Source organism: Tenrec ecaudatus, chromosome 10 (assembly GCF_050624435.1).
Source record: "Tenrec ecaudatus isolate mTenEca1 chromosome 10, mTenEca1.hap1, whole genome shotgun sequence".
Lineage (NCBI taxonomy): Eukaryota > Metazoa > Chordata > Mammalia > Afrosoricida > Tenrecidae > Tenrec > Tenrec ecaudatus.
Window position 1 is genome coordinate 138,374,138 of NC_134539.1, and position 14,729 is coordinate 138,388,866.

At 52.4% G+C, this 14,729-nt stretch overlaps 3 non-coding genes and 2 pseudogenes across 3 annotated transcripts; all 5 read left to right on the top strand.

Annotated features, from left to right (window-relative positions):
* Nucleotides 1-286: 286 nt before the first annotated feature.
* Nucleotides 287-477, top strand: LOC142460313 (U2 spliceosomal RNA). The gene has a single exon (XR_012786545.1). It is a non-coding gene; the product is annotated as a U2 spliceosomal RNA (small nuclear RNA).
* A 4,473-nt stretch (nt 478-4,950) lies between these two features.
* Nucleotides 4,951-7,708, top strand: LOC142459895 (DCC-interacting protein 13-beta pseudogene; annotated as a pseudogene).
* Nucleotides 7,709-10,649: 2,941 nt separating this feature from the next.
* Nucleotides 10,650-10,840, top strand: LOC142460310 (U2 spliceosomal RNA). Its single transcript, XR_012786542.1, has one exon. It is a non-coding gene; the product is annotated as a U2 spliceosomal RNA (small nuclear RNA).
* Nucleotides 10,841-12,448: 1,608 nt separating this feature from the next.
* On the top strand, nt 12,449-12,872 carry LOC142458755 (small nuclear ribonucleoprotein E-like; annotated as a pseudogene).
* A 1,050-nt stretch (nt 12,873-13,922) lies between these two features.
* LOC142460309 (U2 spliceosomal RNA) lies at nt 13,923-14,113 on the top strand. The gene has a single exon (XR_012786541.1). It is a non-coding gene; the product is annotated as a U2 spliceosomal RNA (small nuclear RNA).
* Nucleotides 14,114-14,729: the final 616 nt, after the last annotated feature.

The following is a 14,729-nucleotide window of genomic DNA, read 5'->3' on the forward strand; positions in this document are numbered from 1 at the left end:
GAGGCGGCCGAGGGTGGAGCCGGCGCGGTGGCCACGCCTGGTGGGCGGGGCGGAGGCGCGACATGTAAATTTCAGGGTCGCCGGGATCGGAGGCGACGGAGCCCAAATGGACCCAGAAATGGTCGGCGGGAAGCGCTCAGGGCGATGTGCGCGGGGTGCGCGTGGCGGGCGCGCGCCGCGTGAGGAGCAGGGCGAGTGCGGCGCGGAGGACGCGCTGGGCGCGCAGCCGCCGTGAGTTGCAAGTGCGCGCGCGGAGCCGGGTGCGGGCGCGGCGGCGTTGTGTGGCATCGCTTCTCGGCCTCTTGGCTAAGATCAAGTGTAGTATCTGTTCTTATCAGTTTAATATCTGATACGTCCTCTATCCGAGGACAATATATTAAATGGATTTTTGGAGCAGGGAGTTGGAATAGGAGTTTGCTCCGTCCACTCCACGCATCGACCTGGTATTGCAGTACTTCCGGGAACGGTGCACCCCCTCGGGGGATTCCTTATATGGTTTCCAAAATTAGACCATATTAATCAAGTGTGCTTATTTCTAGATTTCGCTTAGTCTGCGCTTTTCACTTTCCTTTTTCGGTGTAATGTTCATTGGAGTTTCTTACCTTTATTTATGCTCACATAATCAGTCAAGTGTTAGGTTTATTCATTTGTTTTCCGCCGAGACCATGGTTTTGGTGCATTTGGCACCCACGGGTTGAAAACCGTTGGTCTCCAGGCAGAGGTCTTCAGAGGTCCGTGGCCCAGCTGCATGCGGCCTGCCGAGGACATTTCCCGGGCCCATTGCGTGTTTTGGCCCCTTCTGCTTCTTTATGTTAATAAAATAAGGCCTGTGCTGCGCTCTCGGACCTGGGTTTGGTCGTCATTTATGCTGAAGGAGCATTGTGGGCACCCTGTCGTTCCGCCGCAGACTCGGGTTCTGATTCACACCTGGAGGAAAAGGTGCTCTCTCTCTCTGGGACTGGCCCCGCAGGAGGACTCGAGAGACCGCTGGTTTTCATTGGTTCTCGAGCTTGTCACACTGGCTCAGTCTGGTCTCTGATTGGCCGCTTCGCGACGCCAAACTCCTTCACCGATTGGGTCACGCTCAGTGGGTGGAGATCGCGCTGGCGGGTGAGGAGGAAATCAAAGACCAGTTTGACACTATTTGTTTCTTAGTTGCCAGACCCTTGCTTTGAAGTGTTTCTCTCAGGAAATTCAAGGTTAACACATTGTTATTTTATTCAAGGTTAACACATTGTTACTTTATTGCAAGTCCTCTTACCCTAAAACCTTATTGTTAAATACACTGCACAGACCTTTCCTATTACCTGTTCCTCAGCTCTGCTTTTTTAAGAAGTCATTTATTGGGGGCTCTTACAACTCTTACCCAATCCGTACATTTATTGTGTGAAACACATTTTTACTTGTTGCCATCGTCATCCTCAAAACATTTGCCTTCTACTTGAGCCCTTAATATGTGCTGGTCGTTTCCCCCTCCCTCCCCCCCAGTCCCCCCTCCCTCATGAACCCTTCATCATTCATAAATTATTATTTTGTCAACGTTGCCATCATTTTCAAAACATTTCCTTTCTACTTGAGCCCTTGGTATCAGCTCGTTGTGCTGCCCTCCCCTTGCAGCTCTTTGTTCCTCCCTCCCTCTTGATAATTCACCTCCATTTTTCTGTTGTTCAACTGTGGGGCTGGACCCCACACTCCTCTGCTTTTAAGAAATGCTTCAAATAATCAACACTAACGGGTCAGTGACATCCCTCACAGACTGTTGTTTTCAGAAACAGCTTCAACACAGCCCAACTGGGAGGATCCGGGCCAATTAAGAACAGCAAGTTGGGGGTGGGAGTGCCAGACAAAGGTGGTGAATGCCGGGCAATGGGCTGAGCTTTTCAGGGGCTCACTCAGAGGGTGTATACACAGCTCTTCTGTCCGGGCCATCGCCACTCTCTGCGCATGGCTTTCTCCCCACATCGAAGGCTTTGCCCAGACAGTCCCTAGAACCACCCATTTCCTTCTGGACCCTTCTCCCCCATCCAACGCTTTGGAGATGGCTCTACACAGGCAGTATCAGGTCAACTAGGAGGCCCACTTGGAGCTTCCCACTGATGTTCTGATCCAGCGACCAGGTTGTAAAGACACCTATGGGAAGGTCTTGTCAGGAAGTCCCAATGGACTCAGAGATTTGGCTAATTCTCTTTAAAGGGGAAGAAAGAAGCATATTTGCTCAGTACAGATCATTAAAAAATAATTTTTTAAATTCTCTTTTATTTGATTCCTTCGTTTCATGTGACTTTTCTACCATGTGCTTACTTCGGCCCTTTGATTTTTCTGGGCTTGTAAATAGCTCGGTTCCGTTTTGCTTTCACTTGTGAGCCCTTCCTTTGGTTGGACCAAAAGCACTCAGGGTGAGAATTTTCCCTTGTGTGTACCAACCCCCACCCCCATAAACACACACACTTTTTTCCTGCCAGTCTCGTGTCTGCTTTAGCTTTGTCCCTTTGTGTTGTCTAGGTTCTCCTCCTGGCTGCTTTTTCTTATGCCAAGCCCTGGCTAAAGGCATTTGGAAGCCAGGTCACTGAGTAACTGCTAACTCTGCTCTTATGAAAGCCTTTTCAGCACCACTACCTTGGGCCTCTGGGCCATGCACCTTCCCGTTATAGATCTGCTATGACAGTATGTGTCCTGCCGAGGACCCCAATTTCCTTGGAGTGTACCCTGAACTAATTAACAGGTCTCTTGTGTGTCCCCTGCACAGGTTGCAGAAAAGGCCGCTCGTGGCGGTGGTCGCTTGTGAGGATTATTTGAAGCCCACTCCAAGCAGTGGTTTCAGTTTCCAGGTCCGGTGAATTACTCACACTAGTAATTCCTTCTCTCAACCCAGTAAGGTCACCCAAGCTGGTGACTCCAAAGCCTTCCTTACTGTCTAGAAAAACAGTCTAGGCCTAGTTTGCAAGCAGAGGTTGGGTCCCCCACCCCTCCCTGGGAGAGGGGCACCTGCAGTAGGCCCCAGTTTCAGGGTGCCTAGCGGTGCATGCTGGGACTACAGTTATCCCAAGGCCTTGGGCTTGTTAGGTAGCGTGAGCAGGGGCCAGGTGTGTCTACTGAGCATGCTCCAAATTCAGGCCCTTGAGCTACGAAGCCAGTACACCTGGGTGGGCCCCAATCTAGGCCAGGTGGGCTTAATTCAGCCAATGGGGTCAACCAGTACCATCAACCACACCTCCCAGCGGAAGGCCCCTAAAAGGCTGGAACTTCTAGACTATGGTCCTTGTTTCCAGCTGCTGCTTTGCAGTTCCCCGAGACCCGGCCTCGGTCTCCCCCCTTCTCTGGTTTGTGTTCAGTTGACTGGAGCACCTGACACTGCTATAATTTATAAAAACCCACTTGGATCAGAAACCAGGCTTCAGTGTGAATTCTTTCTCGTGCTAATCCAAGGAGAGAGGTATTTTTCACCCAAGAAATATAACAGGCTCCCTCTTAACTTCTCCTTTAATTGTGTTTTCGAGATGGGTAATGGAAGATCTATCCCCAGGGGAGCGCCACTACATTGTGTCCTGTCTAATTGGCATCGATTTGACCTGGAGACGCTGGAGGAGCAGAAGTCAATCTCGTTCTGCAACACCATCTGGCCTCAGTACGTTCTAGGTGATGGGGAAACCTGGCCAAAGAAGGGCACACGTTGCCTCCCAATCCTGATTCAGCTAGAATGTTTCTGTGGAAGGATGGGGAGGTGGGCAGAGTTCCCTTAAGTTAGAGCCTTTTTCCTCTTGAGAAGCAGCCTCTATTCCCAGGGTAACGAGGACCCCCTAAGGGGACCAGAAGCTGAGGGCTACTCTACATCCAGCCCTGCCTCTCCACCCTCGCCGGACCCTGAACCTGCAGAAGCTGGGGAGTTTGGTCCGGGGCAGTTCACAAGCCTTTCACCCTAATTGAACTCAGGCAGATTAAGAATGACTTAGGCAGTTACGCAGACAATCCCAAACAGTCCTTAGGGACCGTTCAGCATCTCACCCTAGTCTAGACTTGACTTGGAAGGATGTAATGGTCGTACTGGGACAGACTTTGAGGAAGAACGGGTGCTGAAAGGAGCGAGGAAGTTTGCAGAAGGTTTACATGGGATGAATCATACGTATCCAATAGGAGAAACAGCTGTGCCTAGCACTGCCCCTGCTTGGGATTATCATGAACCCGAAGAGGAGTGGGCAGGGAAACGTTTTCTGGTGTGTATCACAGAAGGACTGAAGTCAGGATGGCAAAGGGCCACAGGCGACACCAAAGTGGCAGCTGTTAACCGAGGACCTGGCGAAAGCCCCGCAAGTTTCTTCGAGCAGCCGAGAAACCCCGAGGAAACCCCACTGTAGACACAGACTCCCGTGAGCGGCAAGTGTGGCTCGGGGACAAATTTCTCACCCAGGCCGCACCAGACATTCGGAAAAAACTCCAGAAGGTCGTGCAGAAGCCTGCAGGAGTTACCCTAGAAGAGAGGGCCACTAGTGCTAACTAATGCCGCCTTTTACACTAGGGACCAGGAGTCGAACTCCAGGCTCAGGAGGCGGAGAGAAGGAAGGACATCAGGCATGCCCAGTTACTAGCCGCCATTGCTAACCAACGTCCATCGACTGCCCCCCAGGTTTCCAAGACCCCTGAACAAGGCACCAGGTGAATGGGAAAGGAATTGCCCTAATTGGGATAGGCACCCCCCGACCCCCAGGGCCATGCTACTGCTGCAAGCAAACTGGCCACTGGACGGCACTCTGTCCTATGGGAAACAACCAGGAGGGGAGCTGCCTTCAGGTTAGTGTGCAGCTGCTGAGGATGGAAATGGCCGGCATAGCAAGAGATAGCGATTACTAGTCTGGAGCCTATGGTGAGGATCTATGTGGCTGGTAGATCAGTAAATTTCCTCTTAGATACTGGGGCGGCCTAGTCTGTCCTTATCTCCTTCCCCAGGCCCCTGAGTCACACACTTCATGGAACCCTTGAGGTGCGAATGGGGCTTTTATTTCTCTCAGAGCTTCCTAGTAGTCCCTGAATGTCCAGCCACTCTTTTAGGCTGAGATGTATCGTCTACACACCCCCAGCCCCAGGATAGCTTTCCAAATGTGCCTTACCACAGGAGCTGCAAAGTCCCCCACAGGAGTGGTGGGAAAGTGCCATTAACCCTGAAGTCTGGGACATGGGGGTCCCCAGCAGAGCTAAGTACGCAAACCCTGTGAAGAGTTTCCCAAACCCCACAACACAAGCATGACCTCTCGATGGCCGAGGTGGCGGTGGCGCAGCGGAAGCAGCACCTCTCCTCCCTGCAGTACTACTGCGCCCTCAATGCGCTGCAGTAAGTACCGAAAGCGGGTGCTCATGATGGAGCCCATGATGGGCTTTGCCCACGGACAGATTCATTTCGTTAAGAAGGGAGCAGAGATGTTTTCCAGAAATATGGACAGCTTATTATCCTCCACTGCAGACATGGTGCATGGCGTCCAGCGCTGAAAAGATGCGGGTGTCCCAGCAAGAGCTGCTCTCTGTCAACGAGGCTGCCTACACCCCGGATTCTGACGTTGCCACACCACAGATCAACCGGAACCTCATCCAGAAGGCTGGCTACCTGAACCTCAGAAATAAAACAGGGCTGGTCACCACCACCTGGGAGCAGCTGCACTTCTTCACCCAAGGCGGGAACCTCATGTGTCAGCCCAGGGGCGCCGTGGCAGGGGGCTTGATCCAGGACCTGGACAACTGCTCGGTGATGGCAGTGGACTGAGAGGACCAGCGGTACTGCTTCCAGATCACCACCCCTAATGGAAAATCGGGAATAACGCTCCAGGCAGAGAGCAGAAAGGAGGAGGAGGAGTGGATCTGCGCCATAAGCAACATCTCCAGACAGATCTACCTGACGGACAACCCAGAGGCCGTGGCCCTCAGGTTGAATCAGACGGCGCTGGAGGCCGTGACGCCCATCACAAGCTTCGGGGGGAAAACAGAAAAGCGGGTCCCCCAGTCAGAGCGTGAAAAACTCGGAAACAGAAAACGACAACATCTCGCCCAAAGCCACAGCTGGTGCTCCTGAAGCAGAACAGCTGATTGCCCCAGGGACCCCAATCCAGTTTGACATTGTGCTTCCCGCCACGGAGTTCCTGGATCAGAACAGAGGCCGCAGGCGGATCAACCCATTTGGTGAAACTGAGGATGAAGCATTTCCAGAAGCTGAAGGAAGATTCTCTCCTGCAGCAGATGTCCATTGTTCGGTTTCTGGGGTCCATGGCCGTGAGGACGGGCAGCACCACGGAAGTGATCTACGAGGCCACGAGACAAGTCCTGGCAGCCCGGCCGTCCACAACATCTTCCCCACGACCGAGTCCCACCTGATGGTCACCAGCCAGACCCTGAGGCTGATCGATCCTCAGACTCAAGTAACAAGGGCCAACTTTGAACTGACCAGTGTCACCCAGTTTGCTGCTCACCAAGAAAACAAGAGGCTGGTTGGCTTCGTCAGCCGCACGCCGGAGTCCACGGGAGAAGAGTCCCTGAGCGCATACATCTTTGAGAGCAACTCGGAAGGCGAAAAGATATGTTACGCTATTAATTTGGGGAAGGAAATTATTGAGGTTCAGAAGGATCCAGAAGCACTGGCTCAACTAATGCTGTCCATCCCACTAACCAATGATGGGAAGTTTATCCTATCAAGTGTCCAAGCAGATGACAGGAACGGAAGTCGTCGTGACAAGTCTGAAGCATAAACCCGCTCGCACCTTTGGGGGAAGAGCCCACGGGAAGGACGGAAGGGGTGCCCCTTCCCTACGGGTTGCCCACTTCTCTGACTCGCAGGCCCACTAACCCGCCAGTCGCCCAGGGAGCCGACTCTCCTGGCCTTGACCCTGAGACAGGAGGGGAAGCGGGAGGCATGCTGGAGGGCACATCTCCGCCCATCCGCAAATGTTGTCTTGGGTGCTCCTGGGTAAGTGCTCTTCTACGTCGTCTTCTCCGGCACTCGGGACGTTTTTAAAGCAAAATACCACGGTAACGCCAAAAACAAAAAACCCGCATTGTTCACTTTATTCGAATGTCATCTTTTCAGTCTCTGGTCTACTTTTTAAAAAAAATGACAAAAGCCTAGATTTGCGATTTGATAAACACGAAATGTTTCCTATTAATATAATCTATTTTTGTATTCGATCTAATGAGCTCTATGCCTGCCGTTCTGAAAGTCGTGTATTTATAAGCTAGCTCGGCTCGTAATTGGACCCAGTAGCCTCGGGGTGGGGGGGGCGCCTCGCTCTGAGGCTCAAATGTGGGCAGAGCTCCAGGGGTGGGCTTGGTCACCGGTCCAACATCATGCACTAAACAGGCTGCCGATGAGCCCGCTGCAGGAGCCTTCCCGTGACGCCGTAGACCAGCACTCGGAAGGTGAGGGTCCTGCCAGCTCCGAATGTCCTGCTGTTGGTGGGGCGCAGCCCTCCCAGTTCCCGCCTCCTCTGAGCCAGAGCCACCTTCCCAAAGGGGACCCATCTCAGCCCTCACTGAAGCCCACCTAGTGCCACCTGGGCCCACCTGGTTCTTTGCCGCCAGCCCAGCGGAGTTAGGCCCTGCCACCCCTCCCACCTGTGAACCACGCAAAGACCTATAAAGATTTTGGATTGGTCCGTGTGTTTAATTGTAACCGCGTTCAGCAGAATCTTCTTTGTAATTGATTAACTAGCAGTGCGTGCTAGCAAATAAAAACCATGAGTCTTTAAAAAAAAACAAAACCCCACAACAGTCTTTTTTTTTAATCTTTTTATTGGGGCTCATAAGGCTCTTATCACAATCTGTACATACATCAATTGAGCAAAGCACCCTTATACATTCGTTGCACTCGTCACTCTCATAATTCACCTTTCACTTGGGTTCCTGGAATCAGCTCGGTTTCCCTTTTTTTCCCCCCATCCCCCTCCCTCCCCGATCCCACCCCTGGTCCCTTGATAGTTTATAAATAATTATTATAAACCCCACAACAGTCTTTAGACAAGCAAAGGCTTCCACACAGTTCTTGTGTTGTTAGTTTAAACACCAGGCCTGGTCGTTGTAAGATTTCCTTTCTAAACCTCCAGTGACACTCACCCACACTCCAAGGGCCCTGAAATAGCAGTTTGCCCCTGCCTTACCGAAACTGTCTACCTGTTTTGTTTCTTCCGGAAGTTGTCAGGTTACCAATGACTCTGAGCCAACCCCAGGATCACCAGCTCCTGGATCACCCCAAGCTCATCCACCATGGGCCCCTAAGTGGACAAACCCTTCCAACAGAGTAGGAAGGAAGGGTGTGGACCCAACGCTCCAAGTCATGCCCCTTTTGCCAGCAGGAAGCAGCTAGAGACATCGTTGCCCAGTAACCCAGAGACCTGGCTCCATACTCCTTCAGTGGGGCAATGTTAAGTAGCTGGAGCCAGGGACTGGGGGTTGCCCTCCCACGTCTGCAAAGACTCCCTAGAGGAGGTTGCCAGCACGGAACACTTAGTGAGGACCCCGTAACTGAGCATGCTTCAATTCAAGCCTCCTAGCCAGGTGGGAGGTATACCTGGGCAGCCCAAACTAGGCCCAGGCTTATGACCCCAACCTGGTGGGGGTCAACCAATACCATCAACCAGGCCTCCCTAGTCAAGGTTGAAATGCCTTGGCGCCCTTGTACCCCCCACTCCTGCCCTCCCTCTGTGCCGTAGCCTCTCTGGCCTCAGTCCTACAGGTGTGGGTGCACTGTTCCACAGGCTGCTCGGGTCCAGTTGTGAACCCCAGCTGAGCCTGGCACGGGCATCCCTGAAAAAGTGTGTACCCTTTTGAAACTGTAAAGCCTGAAACTCCTCCCCTCCTTCATGAAAACCCACTTGGATTACAAACGGGCTTCAGCGTGACTTCTTCCTCCTGGGAAGCCAAGAACCCAGGTATTGTGGGGTACCAGTCCCCACAACTGAATAGGCTCAAGGAGCGGTTGTGTAATTGAGCGGTAAAATTAAAGAGCCATCAGACAAGATCTATAAAGTGTGCAGTTGCTGACCTCTGGGATGGCCATGATCTCAGCAGCCAGGCCCACGCAGAGAGCATGAGAATTTTCCCAATCTCAGCATATATACACTCTCCGGGAGGTGCAAGCCCCCCTGATTACATCATAGTGGACAAGCGAAGGGTGTACAGGCGATCAGAAGGCGCAGCACTGGGCCCACGTGTGACAAGGTAGGTGACAGCCTAACCTTGGTCTTCTCTGAGTTGACTTGACCCTGTCTCTGGGCTCTCCTGTAGGGAAGCAATGCACTATCCTATCAGCACGGAGTGGGCCCTGCTTAGGGTGGGAGAGAGGAGAGTGTGCTTGCTCTAGATGCCTGAGAACCTCAGGGATAACCTCCAAGTGTGTAGTCATTCACCATGCGTTGCAAGCAGTGTCAGGTTTGGCACATATTTGGGGGACAGCCTGGGGAAACCCTTCTGGATTCTAGGAGGTTTTAGCCACTCAAACCTCACAACCACATGGAAGCCTGCGACCCTGTGTTCTCTGCACACACAGAAAAATCCACATCCCTCCACGCACAGACATGCATCTGGAAGCAGGGAGGCCGACTCGAGGCTGCGACTCTGCATCTTCTGCACACATCCCTCCATGCACAGACATGCATCTCAAGTTCGGCCACAGGCTGCGGTCTAGGAAGGGGGCAAGGAGACTGCCAACCCCAGACGCCTCCCCCAACCCAGTGTCCAGCATGGGGGTGGCTGGGGACAGGGACAGGGATGGGACCTGGGTGGGAGGTGGTGGGTCGCGGAGGTGGGAGAACCTTGGAACCTGAAGACAGCATCCTGGTTCTGGGAGAACCTGCGCGCCCAGGCAGCCCGGGGTGAAGTCAGCTTGCGCTTTCGGGTCAGATGGACTCGGGCTGGACGCTGGCGGTGGCACTCACGACCTGCGCGGGGGCGGACTGGGCAGTGCTTGAGTGAGGGTGTGGGCTCCTGGCTGCTCTCTGCCACAGTGGATGGAGAGGGAAGCGGGCCTCAGTCCCCAACCAACCAGTCCGGTCCCATTGGGTCTTCAGTGCTTGACGGCGGGGGCTCCCCTCTTCCGCAGAGTCCGATTTTCCACGGTGCAAATAAACGAGCTCTCTTCCTTCCCCCCTCTCAGGCGGGTCACCCTCGAACTGTAAATATGTCCCTTCCCCTGTATTCCTTTCAAAGGACAGTATCTCACCTTTGTTTGGGTCCCCGCCCACCCCCACCCCCAGATCCAGACCTGGGGAACGCCGCCCCGCCCCCGCGAGACCCTTCCGCGCGGCCAGCGGTCAGGGGGCCACACCTTCTCTGACGCCACCGGAGTGGCGGGAAGTGCGGGGGCCCCCCGCGCCGAGGGCGGGGACTGCGCGCAGAGGCGGCCGAGGGTGGAGCTCGCGCGGTGGCCACGCCTGGTGGGCGGGGCGGAGGCGCGACATGTAAATTTCAGGGTCGCCGGGATCGGAGGCGACGGAGCCCAAATGGACCCAGAAATGGTCGGCGGGAAGCGCTCAGGGCGATGTGCGCGGGCTCCGCGTGGCGGGCGCGCGCCGCGTGAGGAGCAGGGCGAGTGCGGCGCGGAGGACGCGCCGGGCGCGCAGCCGCCGTGAGTTGCAAGTGCGCGCGCGGAGCCGGGTGCGGGCGCGGCGGCATTGTGTGGCATCGCTTCTCGGCCTTTTGGCTAAGATCAAGTGTAGTATCTGTTCTTATCAGCTTAATATCTGATACGTCCTCTATCCGAGGACAATATATTAAATGGATTTTTGGAGCAGGGAGTTGGAATAGGAGCTTGCTCCGTCCACTCCACGCATCGACCTGGTATTGCAGTACCTCCGGGAACGGTGCACCCCTTTGGGGGATATATTTCACTTGTACAAAAGTCAGACTGCTCTCCTTGAATTTACTGCTGCTTGTTATTCGCTTCGTATTTATTTTTACTTGCTTTAGGTTTGTTGCTCTGTTTTGCTTTTAATATTACTTGCTACTACTTTTTTTCTGTTGCTGCAGTTTCTTGCTGCCTGATCCTTTACAGGCTTTGCAGTAAGTTTTTCTATTGTAAGGTATTTGCTAGTTTACACGCTTGCTTTGGTCTATGTTTCTTCTGGAGAACAATGATGGTCAGGGGCACAGCAATGACTGCTCCGTAAGGTGCAAAGTTTCTGTTCCCATTTGTTTGGCACTTTATGTTGTATGTTTATTGAAGTTATACACACAAGGGAATAAAGATCTACCAGCACATCAAAAGCACAGGTGAATGACAAGTGGAAAGATTTTTTTAAGTGGAAACCATAAACTTGTTTTTTTCTAACTGGCCCGATGGCACCATCAAGGATCCACAGATATCGCCGTTTTTTTCTAGATAGGATGGAAACCCAAAGGTGGGTGCATGAGCGGAGAGGGATGCTCAGAACACACGTGTTTCTAGAGTATGTCTGAAGAGAGCCATAGAAAAAGGATAAAAGCCAAACTGGTGTACATTATTTATATGTTAGATATCAAGGTAGGAGAGGGATAATTGGACCTGGACCTCTGGTTCTAATAACCTGCCATTCTGTGATGCTCACCTTCAACATGAGTGTTGAATAAGCAAATGTGGTGAAGCAAGCTGATGGTGCCCAGCTATTAGAAGATAGACCATCGATTCTTCAACAAGCAGCTGTCTAGCAGGGAAGCCAGGAAGTCCACATGGAAGAAGCACACCAGCCTGTGTAATCAAGATGTGTCAGCAGGATCAGGTATCAGAAGACTAAAAACAATCATGAGGGGGGTCAGAGTGGAGACCAAAAGCCCATCACAGATGTACAATTGGCTCTAGGCCAGTGGCTCTCAACCTGTGGGTCGTTACCCCTTTGGGGGTCGAATGACCCTTTCACAGGGGTTGCTCAATTCATAACAGTAGCAAAATTACAGTTATGAAGTAGCAACAAAAATAATTTTATGGTTGGGGGGGGTCACCACAACATGAGGGATTGTATTAATGGGTCACAGCATTAGGAAGGTTAAGAACCCCTGCTCTAGTTCTTTAAGACTCCCCCCCCCCCCACTCTCCACTATCATGACCCCGGTTCTACCTTACAAATCTGGCTAGACTGGAGCATGTCCACTGGTACAGATAAGAGCTCTCTACACACGGAATCCAGGACAGATATACCCCTCAGGAACTATAATGGGAGTAGTTAGACTATGAGGTAGGAAGAAGGTAGGGGGAGAATGGGGAGAAAGTCGGAACCTATTGCAATGATTGACCTATAACCCCACCCCTTGGAATTTGGGCAAAAGGAGACAGCGGACAGTGTAAGATCTGAAAATAATTTCTAATTTATCAATGGTTCATGAAGGTGGGAGGTTGGGGAAGGGAGGGGAAATGATGAGCTGATACCAAAGGCTTAAGTAGAAAGAAAATGTTTTGAAAATGATGGCAACATATGTACAATGTGCTTGATACACTTTTTAAGCTAGCATGTGGCTAAGTGTGTTTTCTCTGAGCTTCCACAATGGCCAGGGTCAGAACGCACAGAAGGTGATGGTGCAGTCCATCAACCTCTTCTTCAGAGACTTGCAAAATAGATTCAGGTGTGGCTATAGGAGCAAGTGAATATGCAGATGGAGGGCTGTATTTATTATAGGCTTTGATGAGTATATGAATCTTGTTTCAGATGACGCAGAAGAGATTCTGAAACAAAGTCAAGAAAACAACTGGGACGGATCATTCTGAAAGGAGATGACACGACTCTGCTACAAAGTGTGTCCAACTAGAAATGACCATTGAAGCCAGAAGCTGAGCACAAGCTCTCCCACTCTCTCTTTTAAGCGTTCTTTGTTGTGAATATAGTTCTAAATTTTAAAACCATGTGCTCAAGTTATTTTCATTACCCTGATGTTCTCCCTGCATTACATCCCTAGAAAAAGAAGCCCAGGATTTTCCCTCCTTGTGTTTTCGCCTGGCTTCCTTGTGTACCCTGATGTGTTCTTACTGAGACATAATAAATGGCCTCCGTGAGATTTTTTGCAGTGCTTGACACAATGGATGTATGGATTGTTATAAGAGCTGTAAGAGCCCCTAATACACCGCTCTCATCCACTTGTATCAAGAGAGAAGAAAAGATGGTGAGAAGCTACAAAATCATATGAACAAAGACCCTCATTTAACCAAAGCCACTGCCCAGGTGTCAAACTGTAAATATGGCCCTTCCGCAGCTTGCACTCCCCTTCCATAGGAAGGTATAGTACCTTTGTTTGGGTCCCCAGATCCAGGTCTGGGGAAACAACCCCCGCCGCCCCTCCCCCTTACTCCGTGCAGTGACCAGAGCCAAACCATGGCCACCACCTTCCCTTATGGACCTCCAGGCTTTTCTCCAACCTCTAGGCAAAGCGAAGTCGTCAGCCCTTTGATAATGAAAAGGGGTGTCCTTTCACTTCTGGTGGAGTGTTTAGGCGGGGGGGTAAGAAATGTGCAGTTTAAGAGAAGGATCTTGCCTAGGAGCCTGCATTTCCAGGGGCACCCCAGTGCCCTGAATGGCAGTGACTCCCAGCGACCCTTTCCGCCCCCTTCCGCGCGGCCAGCGGTCAGGGGGCCACACCTTCTCTGACGCCACCGGAGTGGCGGGAAGTGCGGGGGCCCACCGCGCCGAGGGGGGGACTGCGCGCAGAGGCGGCCGAGGGTGGAGCTCGCGCGGTGGCCACGCCTGGTGGGCGGGGCGGAGGCGCGACATGTAAATTTCAGGGTCGCCGGGATCGGAGGCGACGGAGCCCAAATGGACCCAGAAATGGCCGGCGGGAAGCGCTCAGGGCGATGTGCGCGGGCTCCGCGTGGCGGGCGCGCGCCGCGTGAGGAGCAGGGCGAGTGCGGCGCGGAGGACGCGCTGGGCGCGCAGCCGCCGTGAGTTGCAAGTGCGCGCGCGGAGCCGGGTGCGGGCGCGGCGGCGTTGTGTGGCATCGCTTCTCGGCCTTTTGGCTAAGATCAAGTGTAGTATCTGTTCTTATCAGTTTAATATCTGATACGTCCTCTATCCGAGGACAATATATTAAATGGATTTTTGGAGCAGGGAGTTGGAATAGGAGCTTGCTCCGTCCACTCCACGCATCGACCTGGTATTGCAGTACTTCCGGGAACGGTGCACCCCCTCGGGGGACTTTTAAAATTGTCATTAAAGATAGTTTTGTTAGAAGCAGTTTATTTCTAGTTGGTGTTTAATGTTTCTGGTCCTTTATTACATTTTCAACTCGGATGTGATTCTTTGCGTTATGGTGATCGCCCACTACGGATATCTCTGATGCATTTAATTTTGTGGGGTTTCTGCAGTGTTTAATGTTCCACCACTGATCACCAGCAGCTGGCAAAGTGTAGTTGAAGGTGTTGGTTAACCATTGCCCGAATTAAGCCTTAATTTGGACCCTCAATACCTACTGCCCACCTGGCTGGAGCCCACCTTGAATTGGAGCATGGCCAGTTAATGGGGGGGGTGTCTTCATGGGTCACCTGATTACTTCTTACCCCCTTATATATGGGGCCTGCGCAGGTATGGAAAGAAGAACCCCTGTCCCTGTCAGGCTGATTTGTAAAATGAGGTTCAGAGCGGCTTTATATAAGAGCAGGGAAAAGAGCTCCCAGGAGGGCAGAGCAGCAGAGAACAGGACAGGAGCATCTTGAGGTCCTGGGAAGTCTCCCGGGAAGTTCTGAGACCCAACGAGTTACATCTTGCAGCTGCAGGACCTTGAATCAGGGTGCGATCCTTGGGAAG